Genomic DNA, 18,965 nt, shown 5'->3' with positions numbered 1-18,965 from the left:
GCATAAGGCCCATGTATTTGCATTTCATGACTCCTGACACACTGAAAGCCGCAAGAAGCCCAGCAAGAGGCCTGCCAAGACAGTATTATGAATAACAGTTATCTGTTGCTTTACAGAATCACATTACAGTCTGGTGAAGAAGGTACACAGAACCCATCTGCATAGATAGGGCCCAGCCATTCTGTCTCTGTTTAAGTGGATTACAGTGCTTGCATCCATAGAAAGCTCATGCAATGAACGAATAATCAGATAATACATCCCCTGACTCTAGATATCAGTTGTACTAGATGTGCTGGTCGCCTTGACACAAGAGATCTCTCTACTAGGTTGAAAGTCAGCTTCCTCCCAGTTACACGTCAATTGCACGTCATGCTCAAAGTTGCACAATTAGGGCATAGTTCCAGCTAGCTATCCAAACTCCTCCTCTAAGTACCCACCCACCTATGACACCTACCTATCACCTACCTATGACTCATCAAAGTGTACACCCACATGTTCTCATCTCATTTTCTCTCTGCTCTGCCTCGAGCGTTCCTTCCTACATCCTATGTACAAGATAAAATGTATATAACCCATGTTCAGTAAATAATTGTTAGATGACCCTTCCTGAGCCTCTGTGGTGATGGAACTGATTCTCCCTTTGACTCGAGTTATTGGAATAAAGCCCATTTAACTTGGACACCACGGATCCTGTCTCTCATTTGATGCATGATACTTTGTTAATGCCTAGAAATTCTGCCAGGGTAATATTTTATTTACCACATAATTTGGCGCCCTTACAGGGACATATCCCTTTCCTCACTTGCCGGAGTTGTGGGTCTAGTCTTTGCCCCCTTCTACAGCCGTGACGGACTTCAAAGTGCGCACGCCATCGGGATTTCCCGCTACTCCCTCAGGCCCAGGAGGAGGACGGACTGCGACCAGGCATCCATGCGAGGCGGTGAGGAACGCGGATCGTCTCAACCAGAGCCCAGCCCGTGAGAGAGCAAGGTCCGAGGTCTCCAGAGGTCCACCTGTTCCAAGGCGCAAGCGTAGTCAAGTCAAGTTTCAGAGGCCTTCAAGTTTCAAGTTCTGCTTCCCGGTGAGTACCACTATGGGGAATGCATCAAGTTTCAAGACGGGCCCACTGTAAAAGGTGGGAACGGTCAAGATGGGCCCACTGTAAAAGGTGGGAACGGTCAAGACGGGTCCACGGTTAAACGTGGGCCCGGTCAAGACGTGTCTCATTTTTTGGGACCGGTATGGTTGTACTGTATTCCAGTGCACAAAGTTTATTGTTTTCAAGTACATGTTTTATTCCATGTATCAGGTTAGACTGTGTCTGTTTTAGTGTTATAATGTTTCTTGTATGAATGATTGTTGATTGTTTCAGTCTATTCTTGTGTATTGTGTTTTCATTTTATTGATTTCAAACATGCCACTGTTTTCAAAATTACGTCAGATAGGGATCAGGAAAGGTATACTAGAAGAGTCAGTTAACATCCCGCCTAGAGACACACCTGGTCATTTTATGTATAATAAGCATGGGCTAGACGCCATATGGAAAAAGAAGTCAAGACCCTCTCAGAAAGACGCTATTGAGTTATGGCGCAAAGAGTCACATAGGAGAACAGAGAAAGAATTCAACAAAGTAGAGAGAAATAAACTAGCAGAGGAAAAAGCCAAAGAAAAAGAATAACGTCCTCTCAGAAGAACTAGCTAGAGTTAGAGTTAGAGCTATAAGTTTACTGTGGAGTTCCTTGTAAATAGCGCCTTGTAAATATGCCTTGTGAATAGCGTGTCATTTTTGTGACATGTTGAGTTTCTTGTAAATATGGCTTGTGAATAGCGCCATGTGGTTATGTTTTGTGCAGAGCTTGTTATCATTACGTTAGTCAGGAGAGAGCTGGATCTCTTTCAAGTACTTGGAGAAAACTTTTTGAAGATGTGCGTACGTGTTATGTGATAACGTGGAGAGATGAGTTCATGACTTTCCCATGTACTGCAGTCATTGGGGAATGATTGTGCTTCAGCTGCCAAAGAGTTAATATCTTGTACTGTGTAGGCAGTATTTGTTTTAACATGCTGTTTAACAAAGTGTTGAGGGATTTTGGCGTTTTTTGGTGTTTGCGGGGGGCGTGTTTTTGAACGGAAATTCATACCCGTTCCAGTGGAGGGATTTGGTTGTTTTTTGATGAGGATTTAGGGTATAGCTTGGACTACTGTGATGCAAAATTTGAAAGGGATCTGAGCGGTGGAAGTGGCGGAAAAAGCATGTTTTGTCTGGAGGTGCGATTTGCCATGTTATCAATGAGAGTGCTTTACTGTTTTTCACGTTTGAGAAGAAATTATAGAATAGGCCCATTAGAGAATGTGCTTTTATTTGGTGTACTGCAACCGTGTGTTTTTTTTTTAATAGGATTGTTTCTACAGAATATTTTTCCCAATGCTAGCTGCCCTTTAGAATAGCGTGTGACAGTTATCCCACTCACTTAGGAAAGTGGCTATTTGTAAATTAATGAACGTGGCCCTTTTTGATAGCTATAATACACTACCATCTTAATGCATTGCTATGTGTCCCCTACATTAGTTTACTTTGCATTTAGTTTCAAGGCTCACCTATGTACTTTGACAGGCTGCTGATAGAAAGGTATAATCTTGCACGGTAAAAGCAGTGTTCATTAAACAAGACTTGGAGAATAGGATTTATTATGTCTGATTCAGAGGTCAGTTAGGCTGCAATGCTTACACAGATGGTTACAGATAAACATTTAGTGGAGACACTTCAATTGATGTATGCAGAGAACAGTCCCAACCCAACAGTCCATGATAATTCGTTTCTTTTTCTCAAATGCAAAATGCATAGCCTTGTGTGCAGAAGCAAACTGTCCCTTTTTGTGTGTTAATTTGCCTGCTAAACAAATGCCCATGTTTCAAATGTCTTGCCTTCTAGCTGAATTAGTTAGACAAAAGTTTTTATTAGAAAGTGGAGCTTTTATGTAGCAGTACAGGATTATTTTAAAGTACTAGCATGTCACTTAGTTACAGACAATGTGTCCTTATTAAATTGGCTTCAGTGAAATTAGAGAATGTTGGTTAGCACTGTGCCCTGGGTACAGATATGTTTTGAATTACAGAGAATGTGTTTTTTGACCTTGAAGGTCCTGGCTTCCAGTATATGTTTATGTAAAGGGAGGGTTTTTCCCTCTTGCCGTGCCTGTCTTGTTATTATTGGCCATAACCCAATTCTTTCCGCGATCCCTTTGTTTATGTAAAGGGAGGGCTACTGCTCCGACTTACACTGGCTTCCTTCGAATGTGGAGGGAGGAGGCTTGCAGCTCACTCCTTACGAAACTTGGCAGACGCTTGGCTCTTTCAATGAGCTCAGCGTTGGCAGCGACCCAATTTTAGAGAAGCAGAGACGAGTGAGAGGCTTGTCTCCTATTTGTTATGCTTGACACTGAGCCAGCTCCTGGCTCTGAGGGGAGGGGTAGGTGAGCAAGGAGTGAGTTTGTAGCGAAGTTACCTCCCCAGCCCCTCTGACTTGTGTAAAAAAAATGTTCTTCCTTACAGTCAACACTAAAAGCTTCATTGACTTCAGATAAGTCACGCTTGCAAATGAATAAGTTTTTCCTTCAGTAGTGTAAACAGCATAATTGGCAGGCGTCTTGCTCTTGCAATGGGTTCAGCATCTGGCAGTCATTCAATTTTAGATCACAGTGTAGCCCGGCTTGGAGTTGATTCAAAACTCCGAGCGCGGACATCTTTCAAAAGGGAGGGGCTGTTTCTCACAGAGGTGAGGAGTAGCTAGGCTCCAGCCCATCTGTCTATGCTAGAATTATTTGGATTTTATTCAAATACATTTAGAGAACATATTGTAGGTAGTATGGTCATACTGTTCCCGAGATTTAGAGTAGGATTTTTTTGTAAACTATAGAGCTTTTAAAGAAAGAGGTTTCCCCAAAATAGAAATTGTGCTTTTGAATTAAAAATTCATTTTTATTTATTTATTTATTTTTCTAGAAATTTATTTTTGCTAGATTGTTGACAGTGAGCCCTAGCATCTACAGTCAGACACTAAAGGAAAGGCTAGACAGTATTCACATGCCTGCCAACACAGGACTGCTACAGTACGTAGACGACATCCTGGTTACTGCACGATCAGACGCAGAATGCGAGAATGCATCACTGACAGTTACAATTCTGTGAAAAGCAAGTGGTGTAATAGGACACTTGCTTTCCAAGGAGGGTGGACAGCTAACACAAGATCACATACAGGTCATTACTAACCTTTCACAGCCCAAGACACAAAAGGAAGTACGTGCCTTTATTGGCCTCACTTCTTACTGTAGGCAATGGATTCCCCAGTATGCATATCTAGCCAACCACTCATACAGTTAACTACACAGGAGGCAGCCACTCTGACTGTACTCCCTAGGACACATGAACACACCTTGGCATTTGAGGAATTAATAAGAGCATTATATCACGCGCCATATTTTTATTTATTTATTATATATATGAACTGACATTATTTCAGCCACACATAGAGATCAGACGGTGTATTATTCTGAATCCTGCAACACTTTTGCCCTCAAGTACAGTAAATGCACCACCAAATGACTGTGTGGAAGTTATGAGGTTTTTTGACCTCCCATGGGACCATGATTCAGCACGGCCAGCTTATTCAAGCCCTGTTAGAGGCCATACATTTACCTACAGCCATTTCTATCCTGAAGTGCAAAGCTCACACCAAAGTTACAGACACCATTTCCCAGAGTAATGACCTGGCAGACCGAACAGCTAAACTTACAGCACAGACACCAACAGACACGACAAAGACAGAGGTACCGTTACTGACAAAAAGTATGACAGTCAGGGATCCCACTCAAGATGTACTCGACATACAGACACATGCCACTACAGATGAGATAAAGAAATGGACTGAACAAGGAGGGGTCCAGACTGACCAAGGTTGGATGACTAAGGGAAAAAGTACATGGTTTCTCCCAGATTCTATGGTACAAATAATCATAAACACAACACATAGTCCCGCACACTTAAGAGAAAAAGCAATGTTAGACAGCTTACAGAATATGCGAACATGTATGATCTGTTGTCAGTTCAATCCAGGTAAAGGCATTCCGGTGGATCAAGGCGGATTTCATCCTCCTGACCACCCTTTTGAGGTTCTCCAGATGGATTACATCCAAATGGACAGATGTAGAGGTTACGAGTATGTCTTAGTAGTTGTGTGTGCACTATCTAGATGGACAGAAGCATATCCAGTTCCAGATTACACTGCTGTGACAACAGCCAGGCAATTGGTGCGCGAGTTCTTCCCCAGATATTGCCCCGTGTCATCTATTCAGATAACAGTCAGCCATTCTCCTCTGAATTAATGAAACAAGTGTCTCTTCTGTTAGGATATACCTGGAAGTTCCATTGTGTCCGACACCCAGAAGCAGCAGGCCTTGTAGAAAGACATAATCAGACAATTAAGACAAAAGTTGCTGAGATCTGTACAGAAAAAGGCGTGGATTGGATGGTGGCCTTGCCGGTTGCACTCTTTTACATGCGTATGGTAGCTCATTCCAGAACAGGCCTATCTCCTTATGAAGTAGTTTTTGGTAGACCGCCAAATATGTGGGGTACGCCTATGCCAAAGAAAATAACTGATGTTGACAGTAACATGCTGACAGATTACCTGGCTTCCTTGATTTCTGCACTACTCTCTTGTTGTTCACAGGTTGCTGCTGCCTTCCCCGACAACACCCAGGTCAAGGAACACGCCATTGTCCCCGAGAATTTTGTATGCATCCGGAATTTTGATCGTTCAAGTCCCCTTGAGCCACGTTGGAAGACGCCGAAGTTGGTGGAAGGACGTAAAGGCCGAACTCACCTTCATCACTACAAAAGATACTTCGGACTATTTGGAACTTTGGAACTTTTGCAAAAAAAAAAAAAAAACTATAGACAATACAGACTTTGCGCCGCCTTTTGCTAGAAAAGACTCCTCAGCAGGAGTATAAATCCAAATTAAGATCTAGTAAGTCAGACGTAGTTTAATTGTCTAAGTCCACTCGGTGGTGAATCGGTTAGGCTAGATTTCTGACATGTATAAGATCACATATGAGAATAGCAAGAAGAGAGACAAGAAGGAAAAATACTGCAAGAGATTACGCAGTAGATGTATAGTTACCTTGATCATTTTTTTTATTCTGTGCATTGTTATAATTGGTATCAGTTTATTGCTACATGTTTTCTTTCCCGTTTCCTCACATATACATTCTTCCAGTAACAGCACCGCAGAGCAAACATTCAGTGACCTGCCTCCTCATGAATTGTCATATCGACTTGCACTACGTAACAATACATTTATTCGTATGTTACACCATTCTCACCAGACCAGCAATGCAACTGACTGCTGGGTATGTGGCCAACTGCCCCCTTACCAGAAAACGAAGGGAGTCTTGCCCTTCTACCCATTACCGTTCTCACACAATGGTTCATGTGGAGCATGGTTTGCTCTAATGACCTCAATAGATAGAAAGTACATAGCTTATCCAGGTGGCTGGATATATGGAAACCTGAATAAAGTAATGAATGAAGCATGCTTTCCAGACAAAGACGGATTCCCCCAAAGAAAGGGAACCGATTTAGAGAATGAAGAGTACGAACAGGGAAATGCATCCGTTAATTTTATAATGTTAAATGTTCAGCCCAAGCAAAACACAGGTCCACCGTTTATTTCAGTTCTACCAGCAAAAGGTGATTTATGTGTTAGTAAGAAAGGCTCAGTACTTATGGGACACAGCGAGTGTAACACTGTAGTGGAGTTTAATGATAAAGGACTTTCTTTTTCAAAACAACACGCCATACCTATTTCATTTGTGGTCAGACAGCCTATGTACATCTGCCCTTAGACTGGGGTGGGACTTGTTATATAGCATTCTTATTGCCACCCGTTTTTCTAGCCCCATCCAATTATCATAGAGATTCACGACTAGAACATGTTAGACAAAAGAGAGAGACAGATTCTGCAGGGATTGATCAGACTGAAACAGCTTGGGAGCAATATACAGACTTCAACAAAGGTTTCTTTTTCTTCGTTGGCCCCGTCCAAAATAGTAAGCTGATACGCAAATTAACAAAAACCCTGGAAGCAGTAGTGAATGTAACTGCATCTGCCCTGGCGAACTTGACCCAGGAACAGTCTGCTATTAGACTTGTCGTTTTACAAAACCGCCTCGTTCTAGACGTCATCTTGGCGGATAGGGGCGGAGCTTGTAGAGTCATCCGATCTAGTTGTTGCATTTTCATCCCAGATAATGCACCATCTGTGTACGAAGCAATAACAAGGCTCCACAAAATTGCTCATGCCATACATCAAGATCCAGGCACATGGACTTGGTCCAGTTGGCTCCGGGGTATAATATCTGCTTGGGGATGGAAAGTGCTGACCTTCCTAGGAATGGCCCTACTTATGGTATTAGGTTGCTGTCTCTGTCTGCAGTGTGGCCCGGCGATTTGCGGCCTGTGTGCTACTGCCTGTATTCCCCATCCACGTAAACAAAGAGTTAAAGATGAACAAATGATTCTGTATGATGAACTATACGGTCTCATGAATATAGATGTATCCTAAAGGGTTACGTAGGGGACAAGGAGGGAATGAGGAAAATGAAATTTTGCCTGACCAAGATGTCCCCTACGTATACCCTATGTTACATGTGTGTGCATGTCATCCATGCATATTCCCTGTAGTGGCCTGAATCACTAGGCCTCTGCATTCATGTCCTGCATTAGAAATGCCAGTCATCAAAGTCTCCCAAACGTTAAGGTAGCATAAGGCCCATGTATTTGCATTTCATGACTCCTGACACACTGAAAGCCGCAAGAAGCCCAGCAAGAGGCCTGCCAAGACAGTATTATGAATAACAGTTATCTGTTGCTTTACAGAATCACATTACAGTCTGGTGAAGAAGGTACACAGAACCCATCTGCATAGATAGGGCCCAGCCATTCTGTCTCTGTTTAAGTGGATTACAGTGCTTGCATCCATAGAAAGCTCATGCAACGAACGAATAATCAGATAATACATCCCCTGACTCTAGATATCAGTTGTACTAGATGTGCTGGTCGCCTTGACACAAGAGATCTCTCTACTAGGTTGAAAGTCAGCTTCCTCCCAGTTACACGTCAATTGCACGTCATGCTCAAAGTTGCACAATTAGGGCATAGTTCCAGCTAGCTATCCAAACTCCTCCTCTAAGTACCCACCCACCTATGACACCTACCTATCACCTACCTATGACTCATCAAAGTGTACACCCACATGTTCTTATCTCATGTTCTCTCTGCTCTGCCTCGAGCGTTCCTTCCTACGTCCTATGTACAAGATAAAATGTATATAACCCATGTTCAGTAAATAATTGTTAGATGACCCTTCCTGAGCCTCTGTGGTGATGGAACTGATTCTCCCTTTGACTCGAGTTATTGGAATAAAGCCCATTTAACTTGGACACCACGGATCCTGTCTCTCATTTGATACATGATACTTTGTTAATGCCTAGAAATTCTGCCAGGGTAATATTTTATTTACCACAACTGGATGCAATTTACTATGAGTTCTTTCCTGGCTAATTTTATCATTTTTCTAAGCTCTTTAAGTGCTAATTTGTAAGTATTTTTTGCGCTCTCATCATAGTTAGTCCCCCACTTACGTTCAAGATGTTTGCATCTGCTCTTAGCTACTTTGAGGGAATCAGAGAACCAAGGGGCTGATGGCGTGGTCCTCCGTTCTTTAGTCAGACGGGGTGGTGCCAGCGAATCTATGGCCGTAGAAATCCATGAGTGAAAGGCCGGGGCGTCTGTGTTCGGGTCAGTAGTACAGAGAGGTGAGCTTCTCCTCAGGACAGGTCTAAACTTTCGATAGGGAGACGTTTCCAGTTTCTTTTTCACACCCAGCGATGCCCAGGTTGCGGCTTCCCTCTCTGAAAGTCGATCAAAAACCGGATCAAATAGTGATCCGACCATGTCAGTTGGCTTGGCGCATCCATAACCAGCGAGGAAAGGTTGGAGAAAACGAGGTCTAGGGTGTGGCCTGCTGTATGAATCGGGAGTTTTACTAACTGCGCCAGATTAATACCAGCGAGGGAAGCCTCTAGCTGGACAGCTTGAGCGCAGTTGGGATTATCTCTATGAAGATTGAAATTCTCCCAGTACCATGTAGCTAGTGTAGGACAACGATTTCTGTGCTATGTAGTCGCATAGTTCTAAAATAGCGTTCGCTGCGCAGTCGGGAGGCCTATAGATAAGAAGCCCCGAGATGGCAGTGGAAGGATCTATTCTCACCCTCCCCATGTCCGCTGGTGGTCTGGGTGCTCCGGATTGCAAGATATATGCCCTCTGCGCCCATGCCAGTTTTCTGCATTTCTGGGTCCATCCCACTCCCATGTGGCGGTCGAGGGCGATATAGCCTCTCCTTGGCCCTTGACCACGGCGCTCTTTGCACCTGCGGTTAACTCCCGTGCGGAGGTTAATACTGTCGAAACACTGCGCTAGGCTTGAACTGGTCTTAGCCGGCTTTCGAATCTCCCTTTACTTTCTGTAAACGCTGTGCCAATAGTTAATCACCCTGCATTCCCTCCGCTCCAGCCCTCTGGTTGCTGACCTCTATCCCGGCGACACTTTCTACTCTCTCCCAGAGTCGTCTGGTCCCTTGGACATGCTTTTATATTACCAGCTGCGGTCCATTTGCCGCAACTTGCACCCCACATTCCCCCAGCCCCCTCCTACCATGACAGCCCTGTACCTATTGTACACATCCCAGACCCAACGCAAGCTGGTCAACAAATTATATGCTCTTACACTACTTGCAACCTCCATCTCCACTGACTGTGCGCGCGGGGTGTGGGGTACGGATCTCAGCATCGACATAGCAGAGACAGACTGGCTTTACTGTTGTAACCAGACGAAGAAGCTGTCGCCCAACTACCGACTACGTCTGATTCATTTCAAGTTCCTGCACAGGATGTACCGAACCCCTGCCCATCTCTACAAGCTGGGTCTCATACCTAATGATGACTATATGCGCTGTGGCGCCCCGGCTGCGGACTTTGCGCACCTGGCATGGCTGTGCCCGAGGGTCTCCAAGTTCTGGCAGGATGCGTGCTCCACAATATCTGCAATTACCGGTACCTTGGTCTCTCCTGACCCCATCTTGCCCGGATGCTTCCCGCCGCCTTATCGCTACCCTGCTAGTTCTTGCCCGTCACAGGGTGGCTATGTGCTGGGGCAGAAGTCCCGCTCCCTAGGTGAAAAGTTGGCTGGAGGACGCTGCGCGTTGCCAGACTCTGCTATCAGAATTTTGGGATCTTATGCCCTCCAACTCCCAGACAGTTGATATTTGGGTTCCCTTGGGATCTTACCTTCATTCCCATTTTCCCCCTAGTAGTGCCGCCTCTCCCGCGCTTCCTGCCGGCAAATCGCCCGTGGCACCGCCGGTGCTGGTCAGTCCCCTCCTCACTAGGTTCTCCCTGTATCCCTCTAAGCGCTAATTAAGGAGCGGTAGGGGTGCCCCCTGTTTCATGAACTTCTCTTGCACTCTATGTTGTACCTGACATGTTTATTTTGTGCCTCAGACTCCTGCTTGTGGAATTGTTGATATTTCCATTCAATCTGTATGAAAAGGCTGCCAATGTATTAATTCATTTTGAATTGCCTCACAGTGCACTGTACCTGATTTGTAGAGCTTAATAAAGGTTTTTGAAAACTTAAAAAAAAAAAGATTAGCACCTTGCCTCAAAATACAATCAAACAAGAAAAAACCATAGGTGGCACATCCTTCTCTGTTCAAGCAGCCAAACTATGGAATTCTTTACCCCCAAAAAAGGATCCATGGATAACTACCTTGACTTCAGAAGACTACGCCAGAGTTGGTTCTTCCCTACATAACTACATACTCAAACATATATATGCAGCATATGCCTCTTTATATAAGCATTTATTTTAACTATAGATGTCTATCTATATATTTGTATTACTTTGTATAAGCCTGTATAACAATGATGTTAATAAATATATAGAAATTCATTAGTTCTGATTCAAAATTGTACATATTAGTCATGGTTATATTCTTCTATGTTTAACATGTATATAGGTAGCTGCACAGTGGCAGTGAGTCTTTATTGTACATGGTTATTTAAAACCTTTACAAAAATGCAAAATAAATATCATTATTGTATGTCTACAGTACAAAAATAGCATAGCACAATTTATATAAATTATATAGAATTGTGTAAAGTTATATTAAAACATCACTATTCATTAGATACCTCCTGGCTGCAACAACATCCTAAATGCCATTTGCTGCTTCACTAAAGCTAAGTGGTCATCACGTGCACTATTTGTTTTTTTTAATTAACATTCATAATCACAAATTTAAAGTAAACAGCTCTAAAAACAGAATATTTTAAAACCATTGGTAATTCATATCTCCAAGAGCTAGTCGCTTGAGCTTTTTTTCATCACATGTCACTAAGTATAAAATTATAAGATAGCAGCTATTTCTGTCCACTTCTTAAAATGGTAAACACACTATAGTGAGTCGTTGTCCTTATAACCGCCTACTTATTTATTTATTTGAAAGGTTTATATAGCGCTGGCTAGACCCGGGGGTATCAGATTGCTTTACATGTGCGAAAAACAAAATTACAGGAGTTGCTCAAAAAGCACAGTATGAAACAATAAATGAAAACAAACAATCCATTGAGGTCTAATAAACATAGTCCTAGCAAGAGCAGATAAATATACATACATTTTTACTTAGGATGGGGGAGATAAACGGGGGAGGGGAAAGGTGATGGGCAGGAGTGAAGTAGAGGAGGATAGGGTTGTCAGAGTTCAGAGGTATGATTTAAGGACCCCAGCATTTGCCGAGGAGGTGCAGTTTACGTATTTGCCGAGGAGGTGCAGTTTACGTATTTGCCGAGGAGGTGCAGTTTACGTGTAGGCAATGTATGAGGGGTTGCAGAGCAGTTCCTTAGGGAGGGCATTCCAGACGATCGGCACATTTCCGGGGAAGGAGCGAGATTGAGTGGTTTTCTTTTTGGATAAGGGAGAGATGAGGAGGAAAGTGTTTGTGCTCCTCATCATTCTGGAGCTGCCCACTTTTTAAAGTTTGTTTGTGAGGTACAGCGGGGCATTCTGGTATAGGGTTTTATGTGTGATACATGCTGTCTTGAGGGAGGATCTACCATCAACGGTCAGCCAGCCCTGCCTTCAGGGCAGGGGAGATATGATCAAAGCATTTAAAGCCAGTGATGAGTCTGGCTGCTAGGTGGAACACAGATCTGAGTGGGGCTAGGTGGACTTTGGGGGTTCCTTTGAGGATAGCGTTCCCATAGGCGATTTTTGAGAGTACCAGGGATTAGACAACCCATTTGAAGTTTTCCGGTGGGATGAAGGGGTTGATTTTCTTCAGGTGACGGAGAGTGAAGAGAGCTCCTTTAGCAGAGTTTTCTATGTGGTCGTTGAGGGTTAGATTTTTGTCAACAGTAAAACCAAGAGATTTCACAGAGTTGGACAAAGAGAGCGAGCAGTTGAGTGCATTGAGGTCAGAGATCCAGGTTTGGACGGGAGTATGTTGTTTTTAGAGGAGAAGAGGATGATTTCAGTTTTATTGGGATTGATTTTGAGTTGGTTGGAGTGGAACCAGTGTTGGATCTTGTTTAAGGTATGATTAAGATGAAGTACATCAGTGTGGGACCAAATCGAATGATACAGTTGTGTGTCATCGGCATAGAGGTGCTAGTTGATTCCTGCTTGTTTCAGGATGAGGGTAAGAGGTTCCATAAAGAGGTTAAAGAGTGAAAGGGAAAGAATGGAACCTTGGGGAATGACCAGGGAAACCGTAGAGGGGTTGGATAGACAGTCGTTCATTTTGACTTGTTGTGTTCTGTGTTGGAGAAATGATGGGAGCCATTTAAGGACCTGAACATACGGCCAAAGCGGGACTTGAGTGAGTTGAGAAGGGAGTTGTGGTTGACTGTATCACAGGCAGCCGAGAGGTCGAGGAGAATGAGTAGGCAGGATTCACTGTTGTCAAGGGAATCGTGAATGTCGTCGATTATATTTAGCATGGCAGTTTCCATGCTGCAGCCTTTTCTAAAGCCGGATTGCAAGGGGTTAACAAGGTTGTGGTTGTTAATGTGTTTATCTAATTGAAGCTGAGCACATTTTTCCAGGGCTTTGGAAAGAAGAGGTAGGTTAGAGATAGGGCCGAGGTTGTTAAGGTCATTAGGGTCTGAGGTGGGATTTTTAGGGACAGGCGTGATTTGACCAAGTTGAAGGATGTCCGGGACATGTCAAGTCAAGTCAAATTACTTTATTCGTATTTCATTTTGAAAAACATAAAAGCACAGATAAAAATACATTTCCTGGGAGATAAATAAGGCAGAACAATCATTTTACAACCTAATTGTGTTTCTTAATCTCATCACACATTTTAAGTAACTTGCTACAAGCCCCGCTGTCAAATCATCTTCCATACATTTTAACTTTACGTATGCTTCTCTACAATGCCTTAGCCCTTGCGGCTTTAACATCGGTAATAAAAAAGATCTCCTCGGCAACGTGTAAAACCTACACAAAAGAATTACATGCAATGTTGATTGTGCTGAGATACAATCACAAGGGCATGGTGCTAAAGTTCGTGACCAATCATTCATCATGGGGAATGTGGTGAGCCTGTGCACAATACTTAAACGGAAGCGTGTCAGTAATATCTGATCAAAGGGTCTTGTGACATATAACAGATATGGCTGTATCCCTGTCCGGGACACACTCTGTGGAGAAGGAGGTGTTGATGATGTTGGTCCAGTAAGGGGCAATGATGTGGTCGAGATTCTGGATAAGACTGGAGGGGGTAGGGTCTTTGGTGTGTGAGGATGGTTTAAGCTTGGTTATGATGTTAGAGACTTCGAGTTCAGTTAAGGGTTGGAAATTAGACAAATATTCATAGTTTTTTAGTTGCTGAGGCAGAAGGCTGGGATCTGGAGGGGTAGTAGTGAGAGGGGGAGTGGAAGGGTAAGGACACAGAGTCAATATAGGAGAATCGATAAGTGTATTGTCAGCGACGAGAGGGGAATTGGGTGTGATCTCAGTTAGATGGAAGGGGCGCTCGATTGTTGCAATTTTATCCGAGAAGAAGTTGGCCATTTCTTCACATTTATTTGTTGAGGTAGTAAGTTTAGGGGAAATGTGGATGTTTGGTTGCGAACAATTTTAAATAGTTCTCTGGGTCTGTTTTTTGCCCAATCGAGTTGTATTTGGAAAAGGGAGACCTTTTCCTTGAAGATGTGTTTTTTGTAGGATGATCTGGCGGCTCTGAGACAGGCAAGGTGGGCAGCAGGTGGGTGTTGTCTCCAAGATCTTTCAGGCAGTCTAAGTGAACGCCTTTCGTCATTGAGATCAGAGTTAAACAAGTTTTAGATGGAATGAATGTTTTTTTTTTTTTGTTAGGGAGGGGCTAGGAGGTCTATGACCTCACTGGTGATCTTGTTGAAGAGTTTGGTGAGCTCCTTAGCGTCTTGGTAGAGGGGGGTGAGATGAAGTCGAGCCTGTAATTTAGACTCCAGTTCGCCAGGAGGGATTTTGTTGAAGTTTCTGGTCTGTTTCAAGGGTGGTAACTTTTAATAGGAGGGGGGAGGGGAGCGGATTTGATCTTCAACAGGATGAGGTGATGGTCAGACCAGTCAATGGGATGGATGCTGGAGATGGTAGCCAGGTCATTATTTGATATAATGGCATCGAGAGTAGCCCCTTTGTTGTGGGTGGGCGAGTCAAAGGGTTGAACAAGGCCATCGATTTCTAGAAGATTGAAGAGATGGGTGACTGTGGGGTCAGCAGTATTGTTCCAGTGGATGTTAAAGTCTTCAAGGAAGACATTTTTTGAGTTGGAGAGAGAGGATTGTGAAAGAAGGTCGGATAGTTCCTCAGCAAAGGGAAGTGGATCAACCGGAGGGTGGTAGAGGTTATGTAGGTGAATTGGGGGGGGGAACCCTGAATAATGAGTTTGGCGCCAAGGTATGCGAAGGTTAAGTGTTCAGCGGTTTTAACACAGGAGAGTTACACTTCATTTTTGTAAACAATAGCTAGGCTACTACAAATTCTGTCTGTTCTGTCTTTCCTAATGATGGAGTAGCCCGGGGGGGGGGGGGGGATGAGTAGGTCAAGGATGGCTGTTGAGTGGTCATTAAGCCAGGTTTCTGTAAGGAAGGTGATGTTGATGGATTCACTGAGGAGGGTTTCGGATATTTCAGTTGCGTGTCGTACCACTGAGTGGCAGTTAATGAGCATGCAGGATAGGGCTTTAGGGTTTGCTTTGGTGGAAGTGCACAAGTGTATAGTGATAAGTTGGGTAGGAGGTCTGGGCGAGATGGGTAGGAGGGGGTTCTGCTCATTCACAAGATCACTGGGATGCTGGATAAATGGTTGGTGCATTCGGGGATCAGGGGTTTGGGATGATAAGAGTTGCATAGGTTCATAGTGGCAGAGGGGGAGAGACTGTACCTAGCATGATGCGGCCTAGAAAATCTGTTGTAGAGGGGGATAGTTTTCCAGAGGTTATGTTGGAGGGGTGAGTGAGGCAAGGGCGGGGAGAGCATCCAAATTGTGGGGGGCCTTGTGTTGTTCAGAACCCTGAAGTCTTCTCTGAGTTTCATAAGTTCCCTCTGAACGGTTGAGAAGTTCAGTTCAATGTTCGAGAGTGTCAGAGCGATAAGGTTGAGTACTAGCTCAGTGCGGCGAGGAGGGGTGAAGCGTGGGGGTTCGGTGTTGGCTGGAGACGAGAGCCTCATGGGTGGCGGGGAGATGCAGTGTGGCGGGTCAGAGAGGAGCTAGTGAGGTGGGATGTTGAGTTGGAGGGGTCACTCATGCAGGTAAGTTGTGAGACCGGGGGAGGGGGTATGTTAGACAGTGGGGAGGGGGGAGGTGAGGTCATGATGAGGGGGAGGAATGCTATTCAGTGGTAAAGGTATAGGTGTAGTGGGGGAGTGGTGGGTAGCAGTGGGAGAAGGAGCCTGGACTTAATACCTCTATCCTAATGAGCATGGAAGGGACCGCTTTCAAGGCCAATTTATACACAGAAACAAGGATTATGTTAATATTATGATTCGTGTGTATGACACCACTAATAAGCAGAGTTCTTTGTCCGTTGTCCCTTTATTAGAAATGTCCTTGAATAGTTGCATTATAAACTCACTCCCATACAAGCAAGGGGAACTGAGTTTCCACTTAGCCAGGTGATAACGGCTTGCCTACGTGAGCATATTCCCATGCTCCTACATAGTGATTTCAAGAGAATTTTCCTTTGCACCAAAGGTACAGGACAGACACATACAATATGAATTATTGTTTCCTTTTTGTATCTTCAAAATCTACAGGATATATTCTGTGGCAGTTTTTTCAGGGATGGGATAACATTTTTAGATTCCATACTACTAAACTGGAATAACATATATTGGTGCTTTAATTCTAATGAAAAATTATCTGCCAAATACCCCTGGGGGACTATATTAGAATAGGAATGTATTACAGTCAAGGCGTGTCTCGTTAATGCAAATGAATTTATTATCAGTTAGGTTTCATGTAATTTGCATTGCAGTTCTTAGCAGTTAATTGAATGATACTTTCCCCATAGTTGCTTCCCAAGCTTCTCGCATGCCTAAGTCCTTTATAGCCAGATTTAAGTGACTTCCCCAGGGCTCTTTTGATTTACTATTTTGCTGTTCCTCTATTTCCTTCTAGCATAAATTGCCAATAGATCTTCTTTCTGATGCTTGCAATCTACAACATAATTATATAAAAGCATTTTCACACTGGTGTACTTGATTTTTTAAACCAAACTCTAAATGTAGTTGAGCTGGTGAAACAGTTTTTGGACTATTGAATACAAATCTATAAACCTTTGTTTCCCTCTTTTCCAAAGTGTCTATTTCCAAACCCCACATAATTTCTGTGACATAAGATAGCAAAGGTAGTAGCTGAGCCTCCATAACCTTGAGTAGATAAGTTTGCGACTGACAATCAATTTCTGTTTTAATATTTCGAATCCATATGTTAGTGATTGTGCTTTAGCTTGATTGGGTAACATGTAGGGTTTGCCAGTCATGTGCTTATTCATAATGAATCCCAGATATTTATATGAGCGTATTTCATCCAGTCTTTTACCTTCCAACAACCATGTGTCATTTTTAAACTTAAAATTGACAACCTGGATCAATTTGGTTTTGTTTAGATTCAGATCTTGCCCTTGATTTACCATATACTTGTTTAGGACATTCATAATCCATTGTAGGCCTATTGGTCTTTTACTTAGTAGGACTATATTGTCCTCATATTGTATGCAGCTCAACTTCTCTGCAGCAAGAATTGGTGGATGAATATTTTCAGCAATTTTAGCTGCATAAATAAGTAAACCTTTTATCATAACTATTTAGCTACAATTGCTTCGCTATTGAAAAACGAAAAATATATTTTATAATAAAGTACAGCAACAGTTGAAGGTCTGAGGTTATTAAAATATCACCTACATCAACATATATTACCTCCCTTATACATATATACCTTCCATGTACTTATGTATCTTTATATATATATTACTTTACATCTAATTCAGCATCTCCAATGCACTACTCTGTATCTCACCCTATACCTCTCTCAATACATCCTCTACTTCCACTCTCTGACTCATCCCAAACCTCATTCTACTACTCTCTCCAGTGCACTACCTAATTCTCACCCAATAGGTCTACCTCCACTATCTGACTCATCCCAAGCCCCATTCTACTACTACGATCCACAGAATAACCCTTTCTAGATCCTTTCCTCTTCTATCCCCCCATGCATCACCTCATACCTCTTTTACTATTAAGAATTCCCAAACAAGCCTTTCAAAATCTTTCCCTCTGACTCTTCCCCCACCACTTCCCCTTTACTTGTCCCAAACCTCCTCCTACTGCTATGAGCTCCAAAAAACCTCTTTCTCTCTTCTATCCCTCCACTATCCTTTTCAATTCAACTAACATGTCCACCGCTCAATTTAATTTCATATTTCTGTTTACTAATTGGCCAGTAATCCTGCTTGGGATCCAGACTAGCTTGCTACCTGCCAAAAAGCACTTTAACACCTCATCAGTGGTAGCCAGCGCTAAATAAATGCAAACCTTTCCCTTTTCTATCCGTCCACTATCCTTTACCAATCCAAATAACAAACTCCAAAGTCCACCACTCAAATTCATTTAATATCTCCCTATACTAATTCACCACTAATTCTTTTTCGGCTCTTGAGTACAGTGCTACTTGCACAAAAAGTGCTTTGAGGCTTTGTCAGACGTAGTACGCGCTATAAAAATGCAATTACAATTACAATAGCATCACAGATATTCTGTCTGAGGCTTCACCTGTTGATAAAGGCCCTCACCTGCAGCTGTGGAAGATTAACTTGAGGACAGTGCCTCTAATGACACCCAAGGCAGCAGGTTAGAGTGCTGTACTAAAATATACATATCACATGATTTAAGATAGTGTCTCCTCAAAATCTTTACTGCGATTTCTTTTTTATTTCATTGTAGGGAACAAAGCATGTTGAGTTGAGCAGGATATTTGCATTCAGTCTTAAGAAAATTATGCCTATAACGTTTCTAAACTGTACAATATGAGCCAAAGGATGCTTCAAGGAGTGGGATATGTCATTCGATGCCAGTGGCCTCAGAGAATAAGAACAGTTTGTTTGAAGAGCAGGCTAAATTGCATCCGTGTCACAAATCTATGCACAGATAGGCAAGGAAGGTGATATAAATACAACTATGTAATTCCTTCCTCTCACATTTTTTCCTAGGCCAAGGACTTAGCCAAAATCCAAAGCAAATGGCGCCTTGCTGGGGCACAGACAGATAACTTCTGTCTCACACATTAGAAGTGGT

Source organism: Lissotriton helveticus, chromosome 4_1, assembly GCF_964261635.1.
Source record: "Lissotriton helveticus chromosome 4_1, aLisHel1.1, whole genome shotgun sequence".
NCBI lineage: Eukaryota > Metazoa > Chordata > Amphibia > Caudata > Salamandridae > Lissotriton > Lissotriton helveticus.
This window is presented reverse-complemented; position numbering follows the sequence as displayed.